At 42.9% G+C, this 18,229-nt stretch overlaps 1 long non-coding RNA gene across 1 annotated transcript; it reads right to left on the bottom strand.

The window, feature by feature from the left end:
- Positions 1-3,744: 3,744 nt before the first annotated feature.
- On the bottom strand, positions 3,745-10,649 carry LOC131706851 (uncharacterized). The gene is made up of 3 exons (XR_009310845.1): positions 8,888-10,649; positions 8,103-8,273; positions 3,745-6,083 (listed from the first exon to the last, which is right to left on the bottom strand). It is a non-coding gene; the product is annotated as an uncharacterized LOC131706851 (long non-coding RNA).
- Between the last annotated feature and the right edge of the window lie 7,580 nt (positions 10,650-18,229).

Below are 18,229 nucleotides of genomic sequence, written 5' to 3'. Positions count from 1 at the left end.
AATAATAATAATAATAACATGTAGGACAATGCTATTATGTATCTGAAAATGTTGACTGTTTTAACATACACTGCCTACATTTTTTTTCAGTTTTTGTTCCAGAATTTTTTTTTTTATCACGTAAAGAAAACTTGAACACCACCGTCTGCTGTGGTGTACGTGGGTAAAAACCTGGCAAAGTGTGCTAAAGCATGGTGACGATATGGTAACGTGTTAAAACATCTTTATAACCGCAAAAAAAAAAAAAAAAAAGCGCCAGTGCAAATGTACCATGGTTAGTTTCTATAAGGAAGAGAAAAAAATGACACAGTGATCAAAGGCCACTGATGTGAATAGCTGATATACGTTGTGTGTGTGTGTGTGTGTGTGTGTGTGTGCGTGCGCGCGCGTTACAGAACTGTTGCGCCTCATGCACCTGGTCGCACCTTGAGATCAGTGAGTGCTGAACTTCTGGTAGTTCCTTGAAGTCATCTAAAATCAGCAGGAGCGATGACCTTTAGATGCTCTGCTCCCTGCCTCTGGAAATTCATCCCAAGTCACCTCAGGAACGCTGGCACAGTAGAATCTTTCCAATCACATTTACAAACATCCTCGGTTTGCCTCGGTTTATGTTGGAGCTGGATTGATTGGCCAGCGGCGTTTTTTTAATTTTTATTGTCAAGCTCCCCAGAATGCTCTGCATGAACAGCGCTATATAAACCACTGTATTTTATAATGAACTTTTAGCACAGTCTCCCACAGCTTTCAGGTTCCATTTGGCTACAATGCGATAATGCAATAGTTCTGGATTATACTGAGGGGCAATGGTAGCATAAGGGAAGCTACAGTGGGATGAGGCTGCCATTGGTAGATTGGTACCACAATATACTAACTTCGCCCTACCCAAATTATCTTCAGTGGCAATGCAAACACACTTGCACTATAATGCAATGGTTCTGCGTTACACCAAGGAACAGTGGTCCTAGCTACAATGGGATAAGGCTGCAGCTGGTAGCATGGTACAGCTGTGGTGGTAACGTCATATCTTGACATTGCAGGAAGAAGCAGCAGGGTTTTGGGACAGGACGGGGGCAGGTACTGTGATAATTAAAACCCGGATTCTTTACCACTCCCCCTCGCCGTGCGAGAATTAAAAAAAAAACTCAATATAACTTTACCAGCTGCTGGCTGATGGGGACTTGCTGCTGCTTCTACAAGGAAAAAGTTTATGAAAACATTCAAAGAAATATTTGGCGTGTTTCGGGGGAATGGTTTAGATTTTGTTTTGCCCTGTGCTTGGTGTCAGGAGGTTGCTCAGAAGAATTCCATTCCCTTGCTGTAATAATCACAACTTGTTATCATCATTATAATTACTGTTGATAGTTACTCTCAAGGTATATGCACTTATTGCGTTGAAGGAGGTAGGATTCAGCTGTAGGGGCAGATGGTAGTTATCAGCCTGGACTGATCACGCTAAAAAAAAAGACCCTTGGGACTTGAATTGGTTTGCAAACTTGAACTCCTTTTGGACTCAGCAACTTGTTTTGCACATTTCTTCCTGGGTATAATTTTTCGAAGAAGTCTCTTAACCACAGAGACGAAAGTAAGACTCCTGTTTCACAGTTCCAGTCCAAGTTCAGTAAAGCACAGGCAAGCATGATCAGTTACTGTACAAACACAGAAGCGTTGCTGTTGTAGTGTGCAAAGGCAGTGCAGCTGAAACGCACAGCGAATGAAAGTTATAATTGAACTGAAAGCTTGATTTGGGTGTGAATCAACGGTTTCCTGTTGAATCGATTCCAAAATGAGTTGACAACGGCAGCATCGCGGCATCGAATTGGAGCAAGTCTGGTGAAGTCATTGTGTTGTAAAAAGGCCAGTTGCTGTTTTTTTTTTTTTTTCAAATTTTCCATTGTTATGGGATGTTGCCCTCTGTTAAAAAACCAAAGCAGCTTAACACATCTGGAATTAATGGGGAAATGCTTAGATCAGAGGAGAGGGGGAGAGAGAGCGAGGGATTTGGCAATACCTTATTTCTAATGTCATAACTAAGTATTTCATTAATATGCAGTTAACCATTCGCTGAAGTTTAGTTACATATTTATAACCGTTCAATAGCTGTGCCATGCATGTGCGTGTATCTATCATTAGACGGTCATGTGAGATCATATTTCTTATGCATGTTGAGTATGGTTTTTTTTGCCCTATTCATGTGATCATCACAATTTGAAAACTGAGTGTGAATGGCAATCATGTGGTTTAAACATGCATTATGTAGGTAGTCTGGCTTCTGTATTAATATCAGTAAGGCTGCATACCATGCATGTATCAACACTTCAGCAAGTGGTTAATTGTATCGGTTCCAGAACGCCTTGAAAATGGCAGCATCACAGCACCAGATTTGACAAAACCTCGCCTTTGTACCCATGGCTGTCAAATGGTTTTCTGAAAAGGCTCATTTTCTACATTGTGTGCCTCAGCCAGAGCCTACAGTAGTGGCTTCCAGATGGATTTTTTTTTTTTTGGCACACAATGGGATCCTTTCGAAATCTTGTTTCCTCTCGATGTGGTCCGACTCCAAATCACACTGTCCACTGTCAAAGTTCATTCTTGCTTCCAAACCTGAAGTCCCTGCAGACCCAACAGCTGTCAGCGTCCTGGGTTCCTGCCTGCAGAATCCTGGCAGCCACAGTCCTGATTAAGCAGAATTCATCGGCTCAGTTACAACGGTGATTGAAGAGGCTACTGAACAGCAGCATGCAATCTAAAAATACAGCGCTTTGCAAAGCTATTACTATGGCGCAATTCAAATGCAGGAATTATCATTTTTGACTAGATTGAAACACTTGGAAAGCACAGCCTATGAAAGGAGAAAGGGAATCCTGCCTTCCCTCTCCCTGTTAGTGAGAGCTGGGTGCTTTCATCTATGATTACAAAGCAGTGATACTTCCCCACCACTTCCTCAGTCTGCCTGTTTATAAAACTCTGGATCATCGAATCCTGTAGCTTCGTTTCCCACGGGGGACACACAGAGCCGAAACCGCAGGGATTGGCCGGAAATCCGATGGTTTGGGATATTCTGCAGGGAACAGGAGAAACTAACAACAAACCAGAAATAGACCGAGGCTCGGTAAAGGGGAAACAGTTGGGCTAATCACCTAGAGCACAGCGGTGCGCTGCCAGAAATACAAAATGATACTTGATCTAAAGAAGCTAAGCACTAGATGGCGCTGGCTGTCACTTCTAGAAAGACACTTCAGCTGATCTAGCCTATGTCACGTATGTCTATGGCATGCAGCTAGAACTGAAGAGCAGCTCCTGAACTCAGAGCATTAGAACACAGTCGAATCAAGATTGAGAACAGACACAAAGCGTTGCCGTCATCTGTTCTCGTGACAGCCTCTAATCACTTCTATTAGTTTCAAATGTTTTGCACAGGATATCCTCCCATTAGATGCAGGCAATGCTGATACAGCCAGCGTAAAAACAAACCCATTCCTTACAGAAAACCACTGGGGTCCCATTCTAACACCACTGCATTATTCTGCACAGACCCCGGCCAGCAGAACCATTAGCAGACCTTATAGAAGTTTCCCACAGCAAAGGGCAATCAAGCACAGGGGAAGCATGCAGCACAGGTAAGCATTGTAAAGCACAGAGAGGATTGGTAAACATGATTAACTATGCATGGTTTAATGGAAAAGCCTTTAGCAGGACAGCAGTGGCAATGCAACTGTAACACAATGGTATGCACACACAACCCACAATTTAATCATGCTACCAACTCAGTAATAACCTTAGAAGAACCACCATCTGTGCTGGTCTGAATCCAGTGTGAAGTTGTCTTTGCTTGCAATGCTGTGGTCTGCTAAACAATTATTTCGATTACATGAGAGTAGATGTTAAAACTTCATGCTGATTTGAACTCGGCTCTCGCCAAGATAAGCACCAACTAAGACATAGCTTTACAGTTAACTAATGTGATCCATCTGTGTCTCCATCCATCTGTGTTTCTTTCCATCTGATGATGTAGATATCCTTCTGCCTGGTGTTGATGGCTGAAGTGTAATGCTGGCTCCAGGTATCACAGGGACACAGTCAGCGGCCACAGCAGCCTCGGCAGTAGACCATACTGAAAGCACTAGAGTTTTAGTTTGCCTGGTAAAGCTCTGCTGTCTATGCTCTTCAACCCTTCCACTGCTTGTTGTCTTACTTCTCCCACACAAACTGTGTCCTTTAGATCCCCGTCGTACCATCTCCCAAGACTCTTCACTGGCTTCTCAGACACTGTTGGTATTGCCTCACCATTAATGTAGAACCTTTTTATCTTCTACTTTACCTTTATAGAGACGCTCCTTGATTTAGTTGGCTTGAATTGCATTCTTGCCCATTCAGTGTTATTGGTTAATTTGCCCAATAACCGATTAGTGCAGGCTACTGTTGTAGTCATGGTTGTCATGTCATCCATGTATGCTCAAATTGGTGGTAGTCGCATTCCAGAAGCCAAGCGTTTCTGCTAGCTGGAGCAAACTCTCAAACTCACCATTCTTTCCATTGTGGTTTTCTTTTCCGCCCCCTGACAGGATGGTTTGTTTTATTGGTGCAATATTTCACTGCAGTGTTTCGGGTGAGGTTCTGCCAATGCAAACAGAGATAAACCTGTATGGGGGAAGAGGCGGGTCTCCTTTACAAGCGCTGTGAGATAATTTCCTTCTGTACTGCGCTAGAAAGCAGACCCGTTTGGTGCTCCAGTTTGTTTACATTCCCTAAAATGTAGTTCCGGGCTGGAGGGCTGGTTTTCTCTCTCGGAAGCTTCTTGTAATTTAGTAACGCTCCTGCTAACGCCTTCAGCAGCGGGAGGTTATTAACCCTTTCAGTGCTGAATGAAATCTCAATGTTTCTTCCCTTCTCGCAGGCCAGGGTGACTCTAAAACAGTTTTTTTTTTATCTCATTGCAACAGAAGGAAGCTTTGACATGCACTTTGAGCGTGCCTTTGATTCTACCCAGGGGAGGTTCCAGCGTGATTTAAGAATTTAAAACTAGGAACAGAGGGCTTTTCCTTTCTAAATAAAATGACATTGTGTTATGCACCAGCCTTTTCAAATACAATATAGGAGACTCGCCTCAAATCGAACACTGCGAGTAAGAATTGACCTACAATCCAAAACACAGCTGTTAAAACCAAACCTCAGTATTCAGTAGGAACTGAACCCGGACCACATGCTTCAAACACAAACGTCTTACCATTGTGGCAAGCCCGGGTCCTATACTGCTGTCAGTACTGTTAACTCAGCCGCTAGAAGGAGATCCATTACAGTGTGTAATCCTTTTACAAGCGGTTCATTCAAAGGTTTATTGCTGATCTTTGCTGTGAGTGTCAAAACCATAAAACAAAAGCCTAGACAAGGCCTTGTTAACGTGGTACAGACTGCGATCCGTACAAACCACTTCTCCGAGCTAGGTCAAATTCGCGAGAGCCTACTGTGTGTGAAAACTGTTCCTTCAGCATTGATAACAGGGATAAAGGATACCCAGTTAACACTGACGGAGTACTGCTGTTATTTCACGAAAGAGGATAGCATGCAGTATATAGATGCATTACTTCTGTGCTTCTCTGTCTGTGTATGCCACCACGCCTGGTATTTATACTCCAGTACTGCAGTTTATTTCTGTTATCTTTAAAAAAAAGAAAAGCTGTCCTTCTCTCGCCTTTACAATGGAGTACCGACCAATCCGATTGGAAGCCAGCTTTTCTCTCCTCCAGAGCGCTGGCATTTTGACTGCGCCACCGAGGCCTCTGTATGTATACTCCACTGTGGGAAAATTGCAGGGAAATTGCCCCCCTCCATGGTAAATGTATTTGGCAGTGGAAAAATCGGCCCGTATAATTGAGATTGATTTCATTGCCATTGGGATGTTGCACAGGAGCCAGAGTCCGAAGCCAGGCTGGTTTCTCCTCTCTGTGAGAGATCACAGGAGGACCTCTTGCTATTTACAGTGAGGTCAGAGAACTTGTGAAGCACCCCACTCACACAGCATCTCAATTATAGATCCCTGGTCCCGGAGAGATAATGACTTCTTGTAGGGTAAGCGTAACCAGATGCTTTGAAAGAGAATAGGAGGGAAAAATAAAGGTGTTTAAAAATATATATATAGATTAGACTAGAGCCACATTTCCTCCCTCCCCCCCTCCCCCCTCCCAGTCCCTCGGCTCTAACCACTAGAGCCACACTGCTTCCCTCCCTCCCAGTCTCTCAGCTCTAACCACTAGAGCCACACTGCTTCCCTCCCTCCCAGTCTCTCAGCTCTAACCACTAGAGCCACACTGCTTCCCTCCCTCCCAGTCTCTCAGCTCTAACCACTAGAGCCACACTGCTTCCCTCCCTCCCAGTCCCTCAGCTCTAACCACTAGAGCCACACTGCTTCCCTCCCACTCTCTCAGCTCTGGGTCAAGTTATTTCTCATGCTTAGGCAGGGTTGATTTTTCTGTTAATTCACTGTTTTAGCGAGTATCACAGTAAGAGAGAAAAAAAACTGAGGGCTTGTTGCATTTGTACGAGCGCCAGGTGAGAGAGAGAGAGAGAGAGAGAGAGGGAGAGCAAGTCAGACAGACAGACAGAGAGATAGCCACACGCAGCAGGATAACCTCGGTGTCACCTTCCAATTAATTCAATCATCTTTACTGAAAATGTGTCTCTTTACTGGAAACAGAGTCAGTAATTGTGTGCTTGTGCGTCAACAGAGCTCAGTACCTTGGTGTCTATTGGCCTGTCAGTGGTATTCGTCTGATAGCAGTGTCTATCTAAAAGTCACTCTGTATGGGGCAACGGGCAGGGCACCAGCATGCCCAGAGGGGGCCCCTGTTTTGTAATAACTAGGTGAACGGCAATTGTAGTCATGTGTACAGAATAGGAGACAGACTTTGTAGACATACCAAACTGAGTGTGCGTATCAGGACTGAGGACTTTTAAAGTAATTGTAGTTGACAAAATAATTCCATAAATCTAAGCCATTTTTACACTTTCATTAGCTACATATGTCTCAAGTGTGCAGTTTTGAAAGAAACACACATTACAGCACACATGAATAAAATATGATTTCTGGTACTACTTTAGGTTAAAGGAAGCTCTCAGTTTCTATGCCTTATTCTCGGGTCCTCCGTTTACACTCCCTGGGATAAAGCATGTTACTGGCTGAAAGCATGTCAGTCAATTGGGGAAGCGGCTGATTGGCTATCGACAGGAAAGAAGCCGGTCAGGGGGTGGGGACAATTTCACGCACCAGGTGAAATGACCCAGGAAGTACAAGTTATCTGAAAGCATGTCTTCCAAATGAGAGTTTTCTTTACCCTAGTGTAGGGCCAGGGATCATGTTTTGAAATGAAAATACGTAAGTGCTGTAACATGTGCTTCTTTCAAAACTGCACATTTGAGACCTACGATGAATGTGCATGGAGCTATGTAATCACAATTTTCTGCAATTTTGATTGCAAAGAGTGGTACGGCATTGACAGTCAGTCACCACTGCAGAAAGCGGTTTTTCAAATGGATGTTTCACCTGCCTCTGCATTTCAAGATCAGACGGTTATCTGTTCAGGAGATACCAGGGTATGTACAGAGCAAGTAAAGGGACTGAGTGGGATGATCCATAGCACATCATCCATTAATCAATGGAATAATATTTAGTAATGAAAAGAAACTTGGAGATATTGTAGCTTAAAACAAACCAAATAGATCTGCATCCCTGCCAGACCTGACCAAAACAGCACTGTCTCGCACTGCCCTCTCCTCGTTAATTATCTACTGTGCTTTAAGACATAAGAACAAAAGAACATAAGAAAGTTTACAAACGAGAGGAGGCCATTCAGCCCATCTTGCTCGTTTGGTTGTTAGTAGCTTATTGATCCCAGAATCTCATCAAGCAGCTTCTTGAAGGATCCCAGGGTGTCAGCTTCAACAACATTACTGGGGAGTTGGTTCCAGACCCTCACAATTCTCTGTGTAAAAAAGTGCCTCCTATTTTCTGTTCTGAATGCCCCTTTATCTAATCTCCATTTGTGACCCCTGGTCCTTGTTTCTTTTTTTCAGGTCAAAGAAGTCCCCTGGGTCGACATTGTCTATACCTTTTAGGATTTTGAATGCTTGAATCAGATCGCTGTGTAGTCTTCTTTGTTCAAGACTGAATGTCCTCACTCCACTCCATTCACCCACACAAGGTCTCCCAGAATGCCAGCAGGAAGCACACCATTTTCCAAAGGCTGCGTCATGTCTTTACTGTCAATCATCGGCACGCTCTGCATTAAGAAGTATAAGAAACTAAGATAAATATTCACACTTGTCAGCTCCAGCCTTCAGGGTATTGTGAGTCACACCAGACCATGTTTTAAATTAGCAATGTTTACAATGTATCAGTTCCAAACACCCACATTACATTCTACATTGAACGTTACTGTTCAGATACAATACGTGGCACTAGCATTAACAGAGACAGGGAATTGATCAAGTTACCTGAACCCTGGAGAGCCAGCCTCAGACTGATACACCGATGATCCTGGAGGTTTTGGGAGCTTCTCTGTCTGTGTTGCCTCTATGCCTGGTATTTATACTGTAGTAGGTTCAGATACTATGTGACTACAGTGTATTTATGTTATCAATTAAAATAGAAATCAGTTCATCAGCTGTTATTCCATTTAAGTGCAACCAACCACGAACTACTCTCTTTTACAACATCACTGTGGTGAATTGCTTACCATATCTCCTCCTTTCCGTTACATTTCCGCACATGCTTGATCACTCAATCATTTTAACCCAAGTTACCTGAGCAACTCGGCTTATGACAGTCACCCAGTTTAACATTTTACTTTTAATGTGTTTTTGATCAAAACATGAAAATGTGTCCTTCCCCCACCTTTACAATCGAGTACCAATCGATGGCAATTATCTTCCGCGCCGAGTGTTTTAAAAGCCGATTGGAAGCCAATTTTCCTGCCATCCGGGGTGCTGGCATTTCTACTGCCGTCTTGAGGCTGTGAACTGACAATGATAATATCATCACGAGTATCAGCACACCACAACACTTTGGATCATCTCGTTTTCTTTTGCCCACTTTTGTATTTCCATTTCTTTCTTTGCTTTCTCTTTCTTGGCTACTTTTTCTTATATAACTCTCTAACTATAAAACATTCAATAGTGGTCAATCTAGCAATGCTTAAGAAACTATTTCATCAAAATTTAAGAAATTCAATAGAAGTATATCTGCTGCTATAGTTAAAGTTTCTTTTAGTATTTCTAAATTAAATGCTACTGTTTTTTTGTTTTTTTTAATAGCTATGGCTAAATCTACAGCTATGGCTAAAAGTTTTGCAATCCCCCTATAGAATGAACAAATTTATCTTCATAAAGTCGAATGAAACCTGCTGAATAATGTTACGTTAACATATTGAATTGCACAGCGCTCTGTGGTTTTCTTAACAAAAAACTGAATAAAAGGAAAATGTGACTTTTCAAAATCTAACATGATCTAACATCTTTTTTTTTTTTAATTATGTCTCAATCCTAAAATTCTAGGTGATGCAAAACTTTTGGCCAGAGCTGTAGAGAAATACTAATGGCTATTTACTCCAAATGGTCATTAGCGCATTTTGTCCAAAAGGAAAAAACATCAATTATGTATAAATACAAGCACAAACCGTTCTTTATTAGTACACAGAACTCGCCGAACTGCTTCTCCAGTTGACGTCTGACCTTAAAAGTTTGATAGATTGTTTTGAAGTGTGCATTTCCCTTGCTAATTCCAGTCCGATTGCACCAAATTTATTTAGCCTGGAACAAATAAGAAATAGGGGAAAGGAGATTGACTGAAGTCTTTAAAATCTCAAAAAGTACTTGACATTGTTAACCAGAGCCAATACTGTAAGCGCAGCCCAGAAACCCGGACCAGAGAACACAGCTGGAAATCGAGGTAGACAGGCCAGAGGCAAGGACACACTTCTTCACACAGAGAGTGGTGAGGGCATGGGACGGGCTGTCTAGTCATGTTGTTGAGGCAGAAACACATGGATCCCTCAAGTCCTTTAACTTGACAAAGTTCTGAGATCATTCAGCTGCTAGGAACCGCCCTGCTTTCGTTCTTATGAATACAAATCAGCCTTTTCATATGGAAACGTTATCTGTACCTGAAAAAGCTGCTTCTTCAGTCGTTGACAATGAGATCGCAACCGTTCAGGGTGTCACTTCCAAAAAAAGAACGCCGTGAGCCCTGAAATAAATATGTTGACGGAAAATCTCAAAAACAAATGCAGTTCAACAACTAAAACTCCCTGTTTTTCCATAAACAGAGAGTCCATTGAGCACATGAGCTTCAGATCCAGCATGCTGTGACGCAATCTTTCCACTCTCTTCAGGTTTTGGAGCTCTGTTTTAGAACACAGTGTTTTCATTTAGACTAGGGCTCAATATTATTAAGGTGCATGGTTTTGACAGCGCTGAGAATGGAGTGTTTAGACTAGGGCTCAATATTATTAAGGTGCAGGGTTTTGACAGCGCTGAGAATGCAGTGTTTAGACTAGGGCTCAATATTATTAAGGTGCATGGTTTTGACAGCGCTGAGAATGGAGTGTTTAGACTAGGGCTCAATATTATTAAGGTGCAGGGTTTTGACAGCGCTGAGAATGGAGTGTTTAGACTAGGGCTCAATATTATTAAGGTGCATGGTTTTGACAGCGCTGAGAATGGAGTGTTTAGACTAGGGCTCAATATTATTAAGGTGCAGGGTTTTGACAGCGCTGGAGAGCTGAGAATGGAGTGTTTAAACTAGGGCTCAATATTATTAAGGTGCAGGGTTTTGACAGCGCTGAGAATGGAGTGTTTAGACTAGGGCTCAATATTATTAAGGTGCAGGGTTTTGACAGCGCTGAGAATGGAGTGTTTAGACTAGGGCTCAATATTATTAAGGTGCTGGTAATGACAGCACTGCAGAGCTGAGAATGCAGTGTTTATTATTAATTAATTAATTTCTTTAGTTATTTATTTCTTAGCAGACACCCTTATCCAGGGCGACTTACAATTGTTACAAGAAATCAGATTATTTTTACATACAATTGCCCATTTATACAGTTGGGTTTTTACTGGAGCAATCTAGGTAAAGTACCTTGCTCAAGGGTACAGCAGCAGTGTCCCTCACCTGGGATTGAACCCACGACCCTCCGGTCAAGAGTCCAGAGCCCTAACCACTACTCCACACTGCTGCCCATTTTTCCCGGTAATGATTTCATTCTAACCCAGTGATCACAGTATGCGACTACATGTTAAATTAGTTTTTAGAAAGTTTCCAGGATCTTTTGTAGTTACTCACAGATCAATCAGCTGATTGAAGACTGATAACGAGGGGCCTTGTCTTTTAATAGAAGCCACACGAAACCAGCAGGTATCAACAACGCTCTTCTCCGATTGGCTGGAGAGTGACTCACCTTTGTGTGCCTTCTCCACCCACTCTCTCTCTCTCTCTCTCTCTTATCACTCTCCCAACACCATTCCTTCATACCATACCAAGACTTTATCAGGAGCTCACAATCTCTGAGACAGGAACATCAAGGGAGAGCTGTGTGGGTATAGTTACCTGGGGTATTAGCTACACTTATACTTTCATAAGTGTACAGTGTATTCTTGAAATGTATTTTTGTTTACGACTGTAAGTCGTCCTGGATAAGGGTGTCTGCTAAGAAATAAATAAATAAATAATAATAATAATAATAATAATAATAATAATAATAATAATAATAATAATAATAATAATAATAATATCTCACACTCAGAATGTCAACGACAAAGCATTTGAAACATTTCAACCACAACATGTTCTATATAAACAATTTACGTGCGTTAATATCACGTTTCGTCTGTTTTTTTTATTTAGACTTAATGACTTATAATATACTTTTAAGTGTTCGGTGCCTACAAAAGCCAGGACAGGCAGAGATGATTGGCAGAGCTAGACGTGAAACTATTGAACTGATTCGCTCTGTCAAACTTACCACCTGTACTCAACCTGAAGGCAGACTTTCCCTTACAACCTTAATATCCTCCCAGGGTCCTAAAGCCCTGCCTGTCTGTATGATCAATATACTCCAGCACAGTGCCAGTGTAAAGCAATGGGTCTTGGGAGGGACAGAGCGGTCTTTATTTTTTGCCAATAAAGCACTTCTGTTTTCCAGACTTTGTTTTCACTTACTTTGACTGAAACCTGCTTTTCCTGCAACGTCACTATTATTATTACTAACGAGTCATTTAGCAGACGCTTTTATCCAAAGCGATTTACAGACACTGGAGGGTGAATTATGCATCAAGAATTGCTGCTGCAGAGTCTCTTACGTGAGGACCTGAAGGACGGAGCACAAGGAGGTCAAGTGACTTGCTCAGGGTCACACCCAGTGAGTCAATGGCTGAGCCGGGATTTGAACCGGAACCTCCTGGAATCGAGTCCATTTCTTCAAGACAGGGACTGGGTACAGAGAGCTGTAGGCTGCTAGTGGCCCTGCTAGCTGTGGTTTGGGATCTCCATGTGATTGTTCAGCCTGGGATTTCATTACCTTGCATTGTATATCAGCTGCTATAGCGCACTGGATTATTGTGTGATCTTGTGTTTGTTTACTCCTCTTAATGGCGTTTTAGCTGCAGCGGCTCAGCGCTTTGGGAAGCTCTATCGCTTAAGTAAATATTTAAGAAAGGCATCAAGCACGCACGATCCTCCTCAGTGGAGGATCACAGCCAGCTCTCCCGATTCAGAGACTTCAAGGAAACATTCCCTGTACACAGTCCTACTGGGATCCAGTTCTAACCCCAGTATATTACCCTGCAGAAACATGGGCACAGCATCAGCAGCCACAGCAGCTGGGTTTGATAAGGGCTTGATACCTCCCTGTTTGAGTGCTCTGGTAGAAAGGACGTTTACGCTCTCAAGACTGTTCATTCGGTTGTTCGAACACGGCCGGGAGATTTCTCTTTTGCATATCAACTCCCAAAGACGCGGATCTGAGTTGGGCAATTGCTTAGAACCTCCTGCCAATGCTTCTCCTTCAGTCCGCACTCACACATAGACATGTCTTATTTATTCTGTCCTTTGATCTCCGTCTGCTGCTGATTAAGTTTGAACCGCACATGTTTTTATTCTGTTGTTTGTACTTTTTTTTTCTTTTACAAGAACCATCCTGTAACCGAGGCCTCTGGTCTCAATGGGTAAATCTCCTGGTTAAATAAATAAATCAATAAATAAAATACATTAGCATGCAATCTGTCTGGTACTGATAGGGCACCATGGCCCTGCAATGGATCCCCAGCAGTGTGGATTGTGTGATCATACCGCTGAGTTACTGAAAGTGGTACCATGCTATCAATGGCAGTCTCACCCATTCTGCACAGTGCAGAACCACTGCCATTGTAGTGCCAGTGTCTGTCTGTCTGCCATTGTAGATCATTTGGGAAGTTACCACACTGTGGTACCGTTCTAGCAATGGCAGCCTCGTCCCACTGCAGCCGTCCTTGTGCTTCCATTTCTCTTAAGTACAGAACCGTTGCATTGCCATCGTGGCACCATGCCTATCTATCTTCATTGCCGTTAAAGATCATTAGTTAATACACACCCTGATTTTACTATAGCTGCCCTTGTTGCTACCATTGTCCATCAGTATATAACTGGACCCCCACGCCATGAAATATTTAGACCTTTTTAAAAGACCTCACAATACAGCACAGCCAGTCATACCCTTAAGACCACCAGTATTGAAAGACCACCAGTCTATAACGACCCCGTTTAGTAGGTCCCCCGAGCGGTTATTACAAGCAGGTTTGACTGCAGTCATCTCTGCTCCAAAGCAAACAAAAGCACGGTAGCTGTGGGGCTCGTGGGACCTGAAGCAAGCGTGCTGTATCTTGAGCACGCCGGTGGTCTGCTCCGCCAACCGGCTGATTGCGCGCCTCTTTCATCATTTGTTTGCAAACTCCGAGAATGCCCATTTATAGCCCGTATTTACTTTCTGGTTTCCCTCACCCTCTCCCTATCACAGGACAATCAAGCCAACTCCAGGACCCAGGCCAATTAGTGCAGCAATTTGATAAAAAAAACAAAAACGAGTGGCTCCATTCTACTGCTCCAACCTGCGCCTTTGATCACACACACAAAAAACAACGTCCTCCCTAAAAATAGGTACAGAGACATGACCGAGTATAACTCGCATGCACTTGTCTATGCATGTACTGTACCAGCAAGCCCCATTCCCACATCAAAGAAACTACAAAATGATATCTCAAAAGTCTACCGGAAGCCATAATAGTAGTACAGTATTTCATGTTAGATTTCACTTTTTTTTTTAAATTGTCATTTTTTTTTGTTGAGTATATGGAAAATTACACAGTGGTATGCAATTCAATATGTTAAGAAGGTATTTTGCATATAAAAAGCATGCCATGCTTTTAGTGATTAAAGCTAAGTAGTACAGTACTTAGAATAGTGTGGAGTGGTTCAAAGCTTTTGAGAGAATTATATAAAAAGCACCTGCTTATCTGCTGTCTATTTAAAAGTTAAGTAGGTTATATAATCCATTGTTTTCAGTATGTGCTATGTATATGTCCTTACAATGGTGCCTATAGTGCTCTGTACATTATAGTGTATATGGTAATACCTGTACAATCAGGGGGCGTCTACAGAGCTTGTCTGCCAGGGTTCAGAGTGTGCAGATCCGCTGTGGCGATACAGGCTGATAAGGAAGGGCTCTTTCGGGGCCCGAGAGGTTGGTGGAGGAAGTTCGGAGAGAACAAGAGGCTTGATAACATCTCCGCAGCCTCCTTCCACCGCGCCGGCAAATGCTTCGCATTTCTGTCAGGAGTGCATGGGGGCAGGCGGCGCGCTCAGGCATGTTTTGGAGAGACGATTTAAAAATAAAACAAGGAACAGCAGAAGCAGAAGAAGAAGAAGAAGAAGAAGAAGAACGAGTTGTCCTTCTACAAATAAACAAACACTACGCCAGAGAGAGAAAGAGAGAGAGCGAGAGAGAGAGAGAGGGAGAGAGAGAGAGGGAGAAAGAGAGAGGGAGAGAGAGAGGGAGGGAGAGAGAGAGAGAGGGACAGGGACAGAGAGAGGGAGGGAGAGAGAGAGGGAGAGAGAGAGGGACAGGGAGAGAGAGAGAGAGAGAGAGCGAGAGAGAGAGAGAGGGACAGAGAGAGAGAGAGAACAGCCAACACTGCTAAGCCTTCACCAGACCACATGGTAACACTAGCATGGTTTGTCTGTTCAGGTATATTTGTACACCATGGTGCTATTGCGAATTCTGTAGATAATGGCAAAAGCAGCTGGGTTAATAAACAGCTACAGTGCCCCTCTATATAACACTGTAATAGGGGGCCACAGGTAACAGAATGTGCTATTTCACTTTATAATGGGAATACAAGAGCTAGTGGAGTGGCATAGTGGGGCTAACGGAGGCCACAACCTTACAGCCTTATAATTGGTTCTGCAGGAATGAAGGGCTGCTTGATAATGAGGGAGAGCTGTATTATACAGCCTCAAGGGAACGAGTGCATGGTTATTAGAGCTACCAAGAGTGAACACTGGGTCTACTACTAAAAAGCACAGCATCAGGAGAATTCAGCAATCAAAAGAGAGAAGCACCAACTGCTTAAGATACTATCAGCTGAAACTCCCTGTAGACCTGTTGATAAGTCAAAACAAAAGCATGACAACATACCGCAGCTTAAATATATACACACACACACACACCCGTATCTATCTATCAATCTCTCTCTATCTACAGAGCGAGAGAGAGATGTGTGTATATAGATGCATGTTAAAACATTGTCTGTGATATAATGCTGTATGATAGTCTACTCCTCCGCCCTCACTCCCAGACTCCTGCATGGTCTCTGATATAATATAATGTAATATAACAGAATCTAATTCTTGCTGGTAATATAATATTAATTAGGTCTTCTATCCACTCCTCAACTCTTTCCCTGCTAAATCGGTACAAATTCTATCATGCTAATGTTTGCTGCTCGAATGTCACTGATTACAATTTATCTGCTGACTTAATAATTTCCTGGGAGTTCTGCTCCATAGGAACACACGTCCTGCGTGTCTCAGACTGTGGACTATGCTGGCAGTATGAAGCCCTGGCACTGCTTAGAATCTTATTAACACTAATCTTGTAAGGCCATCTGAAATGTATGGGGTCGCATGTTTAATGTAAACATCATTAAATGTGGAACTATGGCAACCTTCCCTCTTCCTCTCCCCCCTTCCCTTCCCCTCTAAAAATCGAGTTTGCCTTCTCCCAACTCTCCCCCCTCAACCCTCACTCTTCCCTCCTCTCCTCTATCTTCTCCCCCTTACATTCTCTCCACAGAAAGCAGAGAGCAGGCCGTGGTCCATGCTGTCCGGTATGGGCCCTCTGAGTGACATCACTCCTGGAGCTGAGCCAATCGGATAGCTCCCTGCGGAGTGTTTTGCAAAAATGACAACCGAGCCAGGCTCCTGTCAGGCTACAGCATGAGCACAGCTGCACGCCAACGCACAAATACACACTCGCAAACACAACACACACCCTCACAAGACAGCCACAGCTTTCTCGTTATACCTGGATCCTGCCACCACACTATAAGTCAGAGGGAAGTACTTGGTTTCCCCATTCTCAACCACTTCCTTCCTGTGTTACAGGAAATAGGGTGCCACCTTCCGACACAGCACGGTGTCCTAGGGTTCCAGTGAAATGCTCAGGCATGGAAATATTATTAAAGCCTTGCAGTGTGGAGTAGTGGGCTCTGGACTCTTGACCGGAGGGTCGTGGGTCGTGGGTTCAATCCCAGGTGGGGGATACTGCTGCTGTACCCTTGAGCAAAGTACTTTACCTAGATTGCTCCAGTAAAAACCCAACTGTATAATTGTATGTAAAAATAATGTGATATCTTGTAACAATTGTAAGTCGCCCTGGATAAGGGCGTCTGCTAAGAAAGAAATAATAATAAAATAATAATTATAGTAGTTTGAAAGATCCCTTAAAAGAACAAAAAAATGTTTTCCAGCACAAGATAAAAGGGGCACAGTGATAATGTAGTGTAGTAATTATGCTAAGAGGTTAGAAAATTGATGTTAATAAGCTTTGGTTAGCACGCACTTAAAGGGAGGTCAGTGGCTGATGTTAATAAGAGGCACAAAAATTAGCACACCTTTCTACTGCAATGTTTTCAGCTGAACAATGCCTGCCATTCTAGCATTTTACAACACAGCCAAAATGACTACAATCACCCAATTACAAAGATGAACGTTGACTGCCGTATTCTTGGCATACGCTGTGGCGTTTCTGTTGCTGGTTTTTTATAGTTTAGTATCTTGCTTGTTTTTCTAGAGTCTCGCTTCAGTGCGTTCAAGTTCACTGGCGAGGTTTGTTGTCTTTTAAAAATCGTCTTCCAAAATTGCCAGGATCTCTGCCCGTATTCCACCGTTATCTAAAAACCTCATCTTATTTCCGTCTCTTGACAGCAATGCTCACTGGCCAGGGCTTTCCCTTGCCTTAAGCACATTGTAACTATGCATAATAATGGATAATAATTGGGCAGCAGTGTGGAGTAGTGGTTAGGGGCTCTGGACTCTTGACCGGAGGGTCGTGGGTTCAATCCCAGGTTGGGGACACTGCTGCTGTACCCTTGAGCAAGGTACTTTACCTAGATTGCTCCAGTAAAAAAAAAAAAACTGTATAAATGGGGAATTGTATGTAAAAATAATGTGTAAAAAATAATGTAATTGTATGTAAAAATAATGTGACAATTGTACGTCGTCCTGGATAAGGGCTTCTAATAAGAAATAAATAATAATAACATTGCAATTATGTGTAAGTACACATGTGTTTACTAAGTAACTACTATGTAAATGCACAGCAATTAGTGACACTTCACTGAAAGTCTAACCTCCGTTGTACTGTTTAATTTCCGAACAGCACAATGGACCTGACACAGTAGCTGACTTTATAGCTGGATAGTCTATCTGCAACTGGTTTCTGCACAGCCTGAATTTCCATCCTCATTCCAATAAAAAACGCAAAGATCATGCCAGGGTCTAGCAGGACATGCAAGACCGTAAATGCTTAAAACTTAAAGTTTAAAGCAATGGATAATACAAGGGCAAGGAAAAGATGCATGTCTTGTATTAAAAGGACTAGACTTGGATGATGCAGGGGGTGCACAGGTGACACAGGGAATTTGCAGG

The sequence above is a fragment of the Acipenser ruthenus genome, chromosome 37 (assembly GCF_902713425.1).
Source record: "Acipenser ruthenus chromosome 37, fAciRut3.2 maternal haplotype, whole genome shotgun sequence".
Taxonomy (NCBI): Eukaryota; Metazoa; Chordata; class Actinopteri; order Acipenseriformes; family Acipenseridae; genus Acipenser; species Acipenser ruthenus.
Note: the sequence above shows the minus strand (reverse complement) of the source record. Positions and strands in the feature narration are given on the sequence as shown.